The sequence below is a fragment of the Triticum dicoccoides genome, chromosome 2A (genome assembly GCF_002162155.2).
Source record: "Triticum dicoccoides isolate Atlit2015 ecotype Zavitan chromosome 2A, WEW_v2.0, whole genome shotgun sequence".
Taxonomy (NCBI): Eukaryota; Viridiplantae; Streptophyta; class Magnoliopsida; order Poales; family Poaceae; genus Triticum; species Triticum dicoccoides.
The window spans coordinates 62226767-62232948 of record NC_041382.1 but is presented as its reverse complement, the minus strand read 5'-3'; positions in this window follow the sequence as shown (position 1 = coordinate 62232948).

Sequence of the window (6182 nt, the reverse complement as noted above, 5' to 3'; positions counted from 1 at the left end):
GACTGACATGCACTAGTTGCATAAGGTGGCTAGCGGGTGTCTGTCTCTCCCACTTTAGTCGGATCGGATTCGATGAAAAGGGTCCTTATGAAGGGTAAATAGAAATTGGCATATCACGTTGTGGTTTTGGCGTAGGTAAGAAAGGTTCTTGCTAGAAACCTATAATAGCCACGTAAAAACTTGAACAATAATTAGAGGACGTCTATCTTGTTTTTTTGCAGCATGTGCAGTGTGATGTGATATGGCCAAAAGGATGTGATGAATGATATATGTGATGTATGAGATTGATCATGTTCTTGTAATAGGAATCACGACTTGCATGTCGATGAGCATGACAACCGGCAGGAGCCATAGGAGTTGTCTTAATTTATTTATGACCTGCATGTCAACATAAACGTCATGTAATTACTTTACTTTATTGCTAAAGCGTTAGCCATAGTAGTAGAAGTAATAGATGATGAGACAACTTCAAGAAGACACGATGATGGAGACCATGGTGTCATGTCAGTGACAACGATGATCATGGAGCCCTGGAGATGGAGATCAAAAGGAGCAAATAATATTAGCCATATCATGTCACTATTTGATTGCATGTGATGTTTATCATGTTTTACATCTTATTTGCTTAGAACGACGGTAGCTTAAATAAGATGATCCCTCGTAATAATTTCAAGAAAGTGTTCCCCCTAACTGTGCACCGTTGCGAAGGTTCGTTGTTTCGAAGAACCACGTGATGATCGGGTGTGATAGATTCTAACGTTCGAATACAACAGGTGTAAGCCAGATTTACACATGCAATACACTTAGGTTGACTTGACGAGCCTAGCATGTACAGACATGGCCTTGGAACACGAAAGACCGAAAGGTCGAGCATGAGTCGTATAGAAGATACGATCAACATGAAGATGTTCACCGATGTTGACTAGTCCGTCTCACGTGATGATCGGACACTGCCTAGTTGACTCGGATCATGTTTCACTTAGATGACTAGAGGGATGTCTATCTGAGTGGGAGTTCATTGAATAATTTGATTAGATGAACTTAATTATCATGAACTTAGTCTAAAATCTTTACACTATGTCTTGTAGATCAAATGGCCCACGCTAATGTTACCCTCAACTTCAACGCGTTCCTAGAGAAAACCAAGCTGAAAGACGATGGCAGCAACTATACGGACTGGGTCCGGAACCTGAGGATCATCCTCATAGCTGCCAAGAAAGATTATGTCCTAGAAGCACCGCTAGGTGACGCACCCATCCCAGAGAACCAAGACGTTATGAACGCTTGGCAGTCACGTGCTGATGATTACTCCCTCGTTCAGTGCGGCATGCTTTACAGCTTAGAACCGGGGCTCCAAAAGCGTTTTGAGCAACACTGAGCATATGAGATGTTCGAAGAGCGGAAAATGGTTTTCCAATCTCATGCTCGGGTCGAGAGATATGAAGTCTCCCACAAGTTCTTTAGTTGTAAGATGGAGAAAAATAGTTCTGTCAGTGAGCACATACTCAAAATGTCTGGGTTACATAACCGCTTGACTCAGCTGGGAGTTAATCTCCCGGATGACGCGGTCATTGACAGAATCCTTCAGTCGCTTCCACCGAGCTACAAGAGCTTTGTGATGAACTTCAATATGCAGGGGATGGAAAAGACCATTCCTGAGGTATATTCAATGCTGAAATCAGTGGAGGTGGAAATCAAAAAGGAACATCAAGTGTTGATGGTGAATAAAACCACTAAGTTCAAGAAAGGCAAGGGTAAAAAGAACTTCAAGAAGGACGGCAAGGGAGTTGCCGCGCCCGGTAAGCAAGCTGCCGGGAAGAAGTCAAAGAATTGACCCAAGCCTGAGACTGAGTGTTTTTATTGCAAGGGAAGTGGTCACTGGAAGCGGAACTGCCCCAAATACTTAGCGGATAAGAAGGCCGGCAACACTAAAGGTATATGTGATATACATGTAATTGATGTGTACCTTACCAGTACTCGTAGTAGCTCCTGGGTATTTGATACCGGTGCGGTTGCTCACATTTGTAACTCAAAGCAGGAGCTGCGGAATAAGCGGAGACTGGCGAAGGACGAGGTGACGATGCGCGTCGGGAATGGTTCCAAGGTCGATGTGATCGCCGTCGGCAGGCTACCTCTAAATTTACCTACGGGATTCGTTTTACACCTCAATAATTGTTATTTAGTGCCAGCTTTGAGCATGAACATTGTATCAGGATCTCTTTTAATTAGAGATGGCTACTCATTTAAATCCGATAATAATGGTTGTTCTATTTATATGAGAGATATGTTTTATGGTCATGCTCCGCTAGTTTATTCTTAATGAATCTCGAGTGTAATGTTACACATATTCATAGTGTGAATACCAAAATATGTAAGGTTGATAATGATAGTCCCACATACTTGTGGCACTGCCGCCTTGGTCACATAGGTGTCAAACGCATGAAGAAGCTCCATGCAGATGGACTTTTGGAGTCTCTTGATTACGAATCATTTGACACGTGTGAACCATGCCTCATGGGTAAAATGACCAAGACTCCATTCTCAGGAACAATGGAGCTAGCAACCAACTTATTGGAAATCATACATACTGATGTGTGCTGTCCAATGAGTGTTGAGGCTCGCGGTGGCTATCGTTATGTTCTCACCCTCACAGATGACTTGAGTAGATATGGGTATGTCTACTTAATGAAACACAAGTCTGAGACCTTTGAAAAGTTCAAGGAATTTTAGAGTGAGGTTGAGAATCAACGTGACAGAAAAATCAAGTTCTTGCGATCAGATCGTGGGGGAGAATACTTGAGTCACGGATTTGGCACACACTTAAGGAAATGTGGAATAGTTTCACAACTCATGCCGCCTGGAACACCTCAGCGTAATGGTGTGTCCGAACGTCGTAATCGCACTCTATTGGATATGGTACGATCTATGATGTCTCTTACCAATCTACCGCTGTCATTTTGGGGCTATGCTTTAGAGACTGTCGCATTCACTTTAAATAGGGCTCCGTCGAAATCCGTTGAGATGACACCGTATGAATTGTGGTTTGGGAAGAAACCTAAGCTGTCGTTTCTAAAAGTTTGGGGATGCAATGCTTATGTCAAGAAACTTCAACCTGAAAAGCTCGAACCCAAATCGAAAAAATGCGTCTTCATAGGATACCCTAAAGAAACTATTGGGTATACCTTCTACCTCAGATCCGAAGGCAAGATCTTTGTTGCCAAGAATGTATCCTTTCTAGAGAAAGAGTTTCTCTCGAAAGAAGTAAGTGGGAGGAAAGTAGAACTTGATGAAGTATTACCTCTTGAACCGGTAAGTGGCGCGACTCAGGAAAATGTTCCTGAGGTGCCTGCACCGACTAGAGAGGAAGTTAATGATGATGATCATGAAACTTCAGATCAAGTTGCTACTGAACTTCGTAGGTCCACCAGGACACGTTCCGCACCAGAGTGGTACGGCAACCCTGTCTGGGAAATCATGTTGTTAGACAACGGTGAACCTTCGAACTATGAGGAAGCGATGGCGGGCCCAGATTCCGACAAATGGCTGGAAGCCATGAAATCCGAGATAGGATCCATGTATGAAAACGAAGTATGGACTTTGACTGACTTGCCCGATGATCGGCGAGCCATAGAAAATAAATGGATCTTTAAGAAGAAGACAGATGCAGATGGTAATGTAACCATCTATAAAGCTCGGCTTGTCGCTAAGGGTTATCAACAAGTTCAAGGGGTTGACTACGATGAGACTTTCTCACCCGTAACGAAGCTGAAGTCCGTCCGAATCATGTTAGCAATTGCCGCATTCTATGATTAGGAGATATGGCAAATGGACATCAAAACGGCATTCCTTAATGGTTTCCTTAAGGAAGAATTGTATATGATGCAGCCAGAAGGTTTTGTTGATCCTAAGAATGCTGACAAGGTGTGCAAGCTCCAACGCTCGATCTATGGGCTGGTGCAAGCATCTCGGAGTTGGAACATTCGTTTTGATGAGATGATCAAAGCATTTGGGTTTACACAGACTTATGGAGAAGCCTGCATTTACAAGAAAGTGAGTGGGAGCTCTGTAGCATTTCTCATATTGTATGTGGATGACATATTGTTGATGGGAAATGATATAGAATTCTTGGAAAGCATAAAGGCCTACTTGAACAAGTGTTTTTCAATGAAGGATCTTGGAGAAGCTGCTTACATATTAGGCATCAAGATCTATATAGATAGATCGAGACGCCTCATTGGTCTTTCACAGAGTACGTACCTTGACAAGATATTGAAGAAGTTCAATATGGATCAGTCAAAGAAGCGGTTCTTGCCTGTATTGCAAGGTACGAGATTGAGCACGACTCAATGCCCGACCACGGCAGAAGATAGAGAAAAGATGAGTGTCGTCCCCTATGCCTCGGCCATAGGGTCTATCATGTATGCTATGTTGTGTACCAGACCTGATGTAAACCTTGCCGTAAGTTTGGTAGGAAGGTGCCAAAGTAATCCCGGCATGGAACACTGGACAGCGGTCAAGAATATCCTGAAGTACCTGAAGAGGACTAAGGATATGTTTTTCTCGTTTATGGAGGTGACGAAGAGCTCGTCGTAAAGGGTTACGTCGATGCTAGCTTCGACACAGATCTGGATGACTCTAAGTCACAAACCGGATACATGTATATTTTAAATGGTGGGGCAGTAAGCTGGTGCAGTTGCAAGCAAAGCGTTGTGGCGGGATCTACATGTGAAGCGGAGTACATGGCAGCCTCGGAGGCATCACAAGAAGCAATTTGGGTGAAGGAGTTCAATACCGACCTAGGAGTCATTCCCAATGTGTCGGGCCCGATGACTCTCTTCTGTGACAACACTGGAGCTATTGCCCTTGCCAAGGAGCCCAGGTTTCACAGGAAGACCAGGCATATCAAGCGTCGCTTCAACTCCATTCATGAAAGTGTTCAAAATGGAGACATAGATATTTGTAAAGTACATACGGACCTGAATGTGGCAGATCCGTTGACTAAACCTCTCCCTAGAGCAAAATATGATCAACACCAGAACTCTATGGGTGTTCGATTCATCACAATGTAACTAGATTATTGACTCTAGTGCAAGTGGGAGACTATTGGAAATATGCCCTAGAGGCAATAATAAAATGGTTATTATTATATTTCCTTGTTCATGATAATTGTGTATTGTTCATGCTATAATTGTGTTATCCGGAAGTCGTAATACATGTGTGAATACATAGACCACAACACGTCCCTAGTGAGCCTCTAGTTGACTAGCTCGTTGATCAAAAGATAGTCATGGTTTCCTGACTATGGACATTGGATGTCATTGATAACGGGATCACATCATTAAGAGAATGATGTGATGGACAAGACCCAATCCTAAGCATAGCTTAAAGATCGTGTAGTTCGTTTGCTATAGCTTTTCCAAATGTCAAGTATCATTTCCTTAGACCATGATATTGTGCAACTCCCGGATACCGTAGGAGTGCTTTGGGTGTGCCAAACGTCACAACGTAACTGGGTGACTATAAAGGTGCACTACGGGTATCTCTAAAAGTGTCTGTTGGGTTGGCACAAATCGAGACTGGGATTTGTCACTCCATATGACGGAGAGGTATCTCTGGGCCCACTCGGTAATGCATCATCATAATGAGCTCAATGTGACCAAATGGTTGATCATGGGATCATGCATTGCGGTACGAGTAAAGTGACTTTCCGGTAACGAGATTGAACGAGGTATTGGGATACCGACGATCGAGTCTCGGGCAAGTAACGTACCGATTGACAAAGGGAATTGTATACGGGATTGATTGAATCCTCGACATCGTGGTTCATCCGATGAGATCATCGAGGAGCATGTGGGAGCCAACATGGGTATCCATATCCCGCTGTTGGTTATTGACCGAAGAGTCGTCTCGTTCATGTCTGCATGTCTCCCGAAGCCGTAGGATCTACACACTTAAGGTTCGGTGACGCTAGGGTTGTTGAGATATTAGTATACGGTAACCTGAAAGTTGTTCGGAGTCCCGGATGAGATCCACGACGTTACGAGGAGTTCCAAAATGGTCCGTAGGTGAAGATTTATATATAGGAAGTCGAGTTTCGATCATCGAGAAAGTTTCGGGGGTAATCGGTATTGTACCAGGACCACCGGAAGGGTCCCGGGGGTCCACCGGGTGGGGCCACCTAC